The sequence below is a fragment of the Protopterus annectens genome, chromosome 3.part0, assembly GCF_019279795.1.
Source record: "Protopterus annectens isolate FY-2018-M chromosome 3.part0, PAN1.0, whole genome shotgun sequence".
In the NCBI taxonomy this organism is placed as follows: Eukaryota; Metazoa; Chordata; order Ceratodontiformes; family Protopteridae; genus Protopterus; species Protopterus annectens.
This window is the reverse complement of record NC_056731.1, coordinates 1943165738-1943171610: the sequence shown is the minus strand read 5'-3', so window position 1 is coordinate 1943171610 and position 5873 is coordinate 1943165738. Positions and strand designations below refer to the sequence as shown.

General features: G+C 45.9%; 1 non-coding gene across 1 annotated transcript; it reads left to right on the top strand.

The window, feature by feature from the left end:
* Positions 1-244: 244 nt before the first annotated feature.
* On the top strand, positions 245-317 carry TRNAR-CCU. Its single transcript has one exon. It is a non-coding gene; the product is annotated as a tRNA-Arg (tRNA).
* The last annotated feature ends 5556 nt before the right edge of the window (positions 318-5873 follow it).

Sequence of the window (5873 nt, the reverse complement as noted above, 5' to 3'; positions counted from 1 at the left end):
AAGAGGAGTCAAAGGCAAAATGCTGGGATTTCTTGAACCAGAGGCTCTTTCCTACATTTACTTACAGGAGTAGGATTGCTGAGGGTTATAAACAGAGCATCTCTATGACACTGTTCAAAAGGAACCTGGATGAGTGGATGGGGCATCATACATTCTTACCAGGAATACCACCCACAACCCTCCTGGATATGGGCAGTCATTACTAAAAGCAATCCTGGGTATTAACTAACATTTCTATTGTATTACCCCAGTGGCCTAATGGATAAGGCATTGGCCTCCTAAGCCAGGGATTGTGGGTTCGAGTCCCATCTGGGGTGATATAATCTATATCTGCTGTGGGTTGGGGTACTTCATGCAGTCTAGTGTGTATAAGGTCTGGGGTTCGAGACTGACCAAGGTGTTTAACCTATAGGACGTGCTGGAGGGACAGATTCATCACCCAGAGACTCCCTATGCTGTGGAACAGAATCCCGCTCCATGTGAGACAGAGCACCTCGCTGGCTCTGTTCAAGAGGAATCTTGACCAGTGGATGGGAGATCGTAGGTTTACCCCGGGGATCATCTCTGTATCACTGCTGGACAGAGGCACAGCAAACTAATGGGTATAGTATTCTTCAACCTAAGGGGTGGTGAAAGCCACACAACTCTGGCAGATAGCCTAGTATGAACCTATGAACCTATTACAATGGGTTGGAATGGCTACGCTTGAGATGACCTCTGGGTCAATAGCCTAGTAATCTCCTATGATCCTTTGATCCTATAAAAATGAATACCAATGGCAAAAAGCATTTTATCCTCTTACCCACTCTTTCACAACTTATCTTCAACCTTTGGACCAAAGAGATGACCCATTATGCAATACATTCACAAAGGATGTTTTAAAGTTGTCCATAAAATCACACAGGTTCACATAAACATGGTGATATATAGCAATGCCAGTAACTACTGTAGATGCAATATTGGCTGTGAAAGATAAAAGCCTCAAGGTGACATTAGTGATGGACAACACAGTAGCCAGTTAAGGTTCCATGGCCTTCCAAGTGTCGGCAGTGGAAGACTTGCTGAAGGAATGTACTATTTATATGGCTAGTTCCCTCTGGAACCTAGTAATGTGTGAAATATAATTCAGTGCTCAGAGGGAAAACATCTCGGACTTATAAACATGCTTCCCAAATCAATCCATCTCTTTGACCTCCCTGTTAGGTGGATTATAGGTTCATAGGTAGATACTAGGCCATCTGCCCTAGGGCATTTATAAGCCTAGCCAGAGTGTATTTGGCTTCTGCCTCCCTATTTGATTAGCCTACTGTGCCTCTGTAAAGTAGGTCACAGAAGGTACCCTTTTAAGATTAGTTTACTGTGCCTCTGTCTAGCAGGGACACAGAAGAGATCCCAGGGGTGAATTTGCGATTTACCATCCACGCGTCCAGATTTCGCTTGAAGAGGGTCAGCGAGGGGCTGTGTCTAACATGAATTGGGATTCTATTCCAGAGTGAGGGAAGCCTCTGGGAAATGAATCTGTCCCTCCAGCATGTCCTATTTATTTTTGTGCTGAGGTTTAAGTCCCTGGAGCATGTAGCTCTAAGGGACTTGGATTTTTTGAGGTGGAGCATGTCCATTAATTCTGGGTTTGACATGGCTTTGTACATCAGGCATAGATCGCCTCTGAGTAGGTGATAAGCAACTGAGTAGAGCTGGAGTTTCTTTAGTCGAGCTGCATAGGACATCTGTTTGTAGCCCATGATCCGCTTGGTGAGGTACTTTTGGGGTCTCTCCAGTTGCTGCAGGTGTCGGGTAAGGTACATCCCAAAAGGGGCATTGTATTTAATTATGGGCCTGATGAGTGACGAGTAGAGGGGCACAATGACCTCTCTTGATCTAGATGCGAACCCTTTCGTGATAAGGTGGGCTATATAGAAGGTCTTTCTAACCACTTTGGCAACGTGATTATCAAAGGAGAGATTACTATCTACATTGGTCCCCAAATCTCTAATTACTTCTTCCGTACTTAATGGATTACCACCTATGTGGTAATTTGTGGGCACCTTGTTTTTCCCAAAGGGGATGACTATGCATTTTTTACCATTTAGCTTGAGGCCGTGGCTCTGGCACCAAGCATCCGTCTCTGTGAGACCCTTTTGGAGGATGCTTGTGTCAGCTGGAGATTCGATTATGGCCCCCAGTTTGCAGTCATCTGTGAACTTTGTCAGCCATAATCCCCCCGTGTTAGTCTGAACCTCAGAGAAGTATATACCGAACAAGAGAGGTCCCAGAACTGAGCCCTGTGGGACGCCACTTGTAACTGGTTTGGATTCGGACATGGCACCTGCGATTCTGACCATGTGGGTTATATCTCTGAGCCAGTTTGCAACCCATCTTGTGATATAGGGGTTGATATTTAAGCTGGTAAGCTTATTTATGATGCCCAAGTGGGGTATTGTGTCGAAGGCTTTTGCGAGGTCCAGGTAGGCTGTGTGGACTACCTTGCCCTCATCTATGGCTTTGGTAAATGTTTCAAAGAAATCAACTAGGTTTAAGAGGCAAGATCTGCCCTTAACAAAGCGAAATTGGGTAGGGTCCAGTGTCTGGAGGCTCCCAATGTCTTTGTTTATGAGTTCCATGATAATACGCTCCATAGCTTTACAGACCAGACTAGTCAGGCTTATGGGGCGATAGTTCCCGGGGTCCGCTGTGGCACCACCTTTGTGGAGTGGGACCACTGTAGCTGTACGCCATTCTTTGGGTACATATCCTGTAGTAAGGCTAAGTTTGAACAGTGACTTAATGTGAGGGTTCAGTTCTTCTTGGAGCTCGTGTAAGACACAGCCTGGGACACCGTCCAGTCCCATAGATGCTGTGTTTTTTGCTTTGGAGAGGGCAGCTTTCATCTGTGCATCTGTGATGTCAGGGAGGTTACATTCAGTTGGGATAGGCATTTGCTCCACTGGGGGGGAAGGGGGGGAGAAGTTTGCGCTGAATCTGTCTGCCAGGATGTTGGCTATGTCTGCAGGTTCAGTTTATTTTGTACTGTTATGCAACAATTCAGAGAATATCTGGGAGTTTCCACCCATATTCCTGACATAACTAAATAAAGCCTTGTGATTATCTTTAGTGTCTAGGGCAATTTTTCTTTCGAAACTGGCCTTTGATGATTTTATTAGGGATCGAAGTTTCTTGCTAATACTGATCAGAGATGCCTTCCCTTTTTGGGATTTTGCTCTGTCATGTAGTAGCTTCCTCCTTCTGTTGTATAGCTTATTTATGGCCAGGATCCACCAGACCGGTCTCCTGTTTTTGGAGGAGTGAGTCTTGGTTTTATTTGGGATAGCACGATCCATGCATTCCTGCTGGTGCTCACAGAATGCATTTGTAAAGGATTCTGCGGATTGGGCTGTATTATCCTCTGGCTCGGGGGCTTTGAAGGATTCCACCTCAGTCTTGAGAAGTGCAAAGTTGGCTTTTGAGAAATTCTGTACAGTGATTTCCTTGGCGGGGGGTGGGGATGGGATATGGATGTCCAGGGAAATTTGTTTATGGTCTGATCTTACCAATGACGAGTTTACCTATGATGTGGAACATAGAGTCCCCATGTTGGTGATGACCAGGTCCAATATGTTGTTCCCTCTTGTGGGAGTGGTGACCAGTTGTTCCATCGCGTTAGAGTTTATAAATTCAAGGAACCGTTGGGCGAGGGTGTTTGGGCTTGAGTAGTTTTCCCAGTCAATGTTTGGGTAGTTGAAGTCACCCAATAACATAGTGTTTGGAGAGACCTTCATATTCTCCAGTGTTCTCAGGAATGCCAAGTGGGGTTCCTGTAATAGGGAGGGTGTTCTGTAGCAGGCTACAAACTGAAAGGCAGTTTTGTCCGCTGTTAGTTGCACATATATGGTTTCCGATGCTTCGTGCAGTGCCACTAACCTGGAGGTGTAGGTATCTTTGATGAATATAGACACTTCCCCTCCTTTTGTGCTTCGGTCCGAGTTTTGGGTCAAAACGCATGGTATGAGTTATAACCTGGTAGTACTGGGGTGCTCTCAGGAGCCTTGAACCAGGTTTCTGTTACTGCACAGACATCGATTTTCTCCATACTGAGGAGAGCCTCAAGTGCATGCATCTTGAGGTTTAGACTTCTGGCACTGAATAGCATTACCTTTAGTTTTTTTATCCTTGGGTTGTCTATGGAGGTGGGTTTGTCCTTTGAGCCTTGCCTAAAAAAGGCACTATGGGGGTGGCAAGAGCCTTGGCCAGTATACGAAAGCCTAAGGGTGACAGGTGCAAGCTGTCCCTAGCGAAGCAACGTGGCTTGTCGAGCATGTCATCCCAGGTGACAGACACTGGATCCCCTTTGAATGACACCAATACTTTAGCCAATTGTTGAAACTGATCATTTTGCCTTTATACTGTGGCATCATTCTTGGTGAGGGCAAGATGCTACTCAAGGTCAGGGTCATACCAGCCTGGCCTACATGGTCAGAGAGCTCCTCTATGTCTCTTTTCATGTAGTCCAGGGAGGTACGTCTCAGGTCATTCACACCAGCATGGACAATGATGGAGTCATACTTGTACTTGTTTTGGAGTGACCTGAGTGCTTGCGTTATGTGGCGGATCCTGGCACCCGACAGGCAGCTTACAATGACCTCCTTGTTCAGTCTGGTGAGCGGGACGTCAGTGTGCCGGACAATAGAGTCCCCTATAACAAGTGTATTTGGTGTGTTGTTTGGCCTTAAGGGCTGTGACTGTGAGGCACACTGATTTTGTGAGATATGTGATTCGTGGGTATTGTTGAGGGGTGGCTGTTGCTTGGATGTCTGCTTAGGAGGTCTTTGCTGTTTAGGCAGATTTTTATTTAGAGCCTCCGAGTATGTTTTTGTGTGTTTATGTGTTGGGTATGCAGATGCAATAGGTCTGTGTGAGACTGGATTTGTGGTGTGGGTGGTTACCTTTTCCTCCTGACTGACTGTGCCAGTCTTGGGTTGAGAGAGCTCTGCCTCCAGTTTGGCTGTGTAACTGCATCTCTCACATGTATTAGAGTTTGGTGGAAGGAGAAGAGGGTTGTCTGTGTACATAAGGCAATTGTAACATTGCCTCAAAATTCGCAGATTCACCAGCTGGACTGGAGAGTAACCTTGAAACTGACCCTTGGACATATCAGATAGAGCAAGAAACTCTCCTCTAGCAGCTCCTTTTTCTTGCCTGCTCCAATCACAAGTGAATTAACAAGAGTTCCTTTAATCCAATGTGCAGAATCCTTGGGAGGATCAAACATCTTATTTTGTTTACAGGGGATCAGTTTCTCCTTATCAAGTTCTCACCAAGCCTTCTAAAAGACCACATCAATGAGGTGGTCAGCATGAGGGACCACCCAGAAAGTAGACAGGCCAGCTCCAAAAGCCTCAAAAAACACCTCCTCATCTGGGGAAGAAGTATTGATTGGCCAAGTCCCCATTGTCTTAATAATTCCATTAATTCACCCAAAGTGGTGTCCTCGGGGGAGTTCTAGGGGGACCCTTCCCCATTCATCAAGATTGGTGTCCTTGGTGAAGACTAGTGAGGACATTCCAAATGCCTGTATTTGCACTTACACTTTCTGTGTTCTTCAGGTGGGGGTGGAGATAAAAGAGTCACACTTGTCTCTGGACTCTCAAGGAAGGGAATGATAGAGGTTATCAGAACTGGATTCTGTTCTTACCCACTATGTCAAGAGTGCTAATGGGTAGTCTGGAGTGAACTGAGGTATCAGTGACAACCCCTTGGCATACAGTTTGATGAGCTATGATCATCTCAAAAGCTTCAAAAGCCAATGTTGGAGTCAGTGGCACCAAGGGAGGCACTCTGTGATCTGATCCCAAATCCAAAGTAGGAGGATCAGAAGA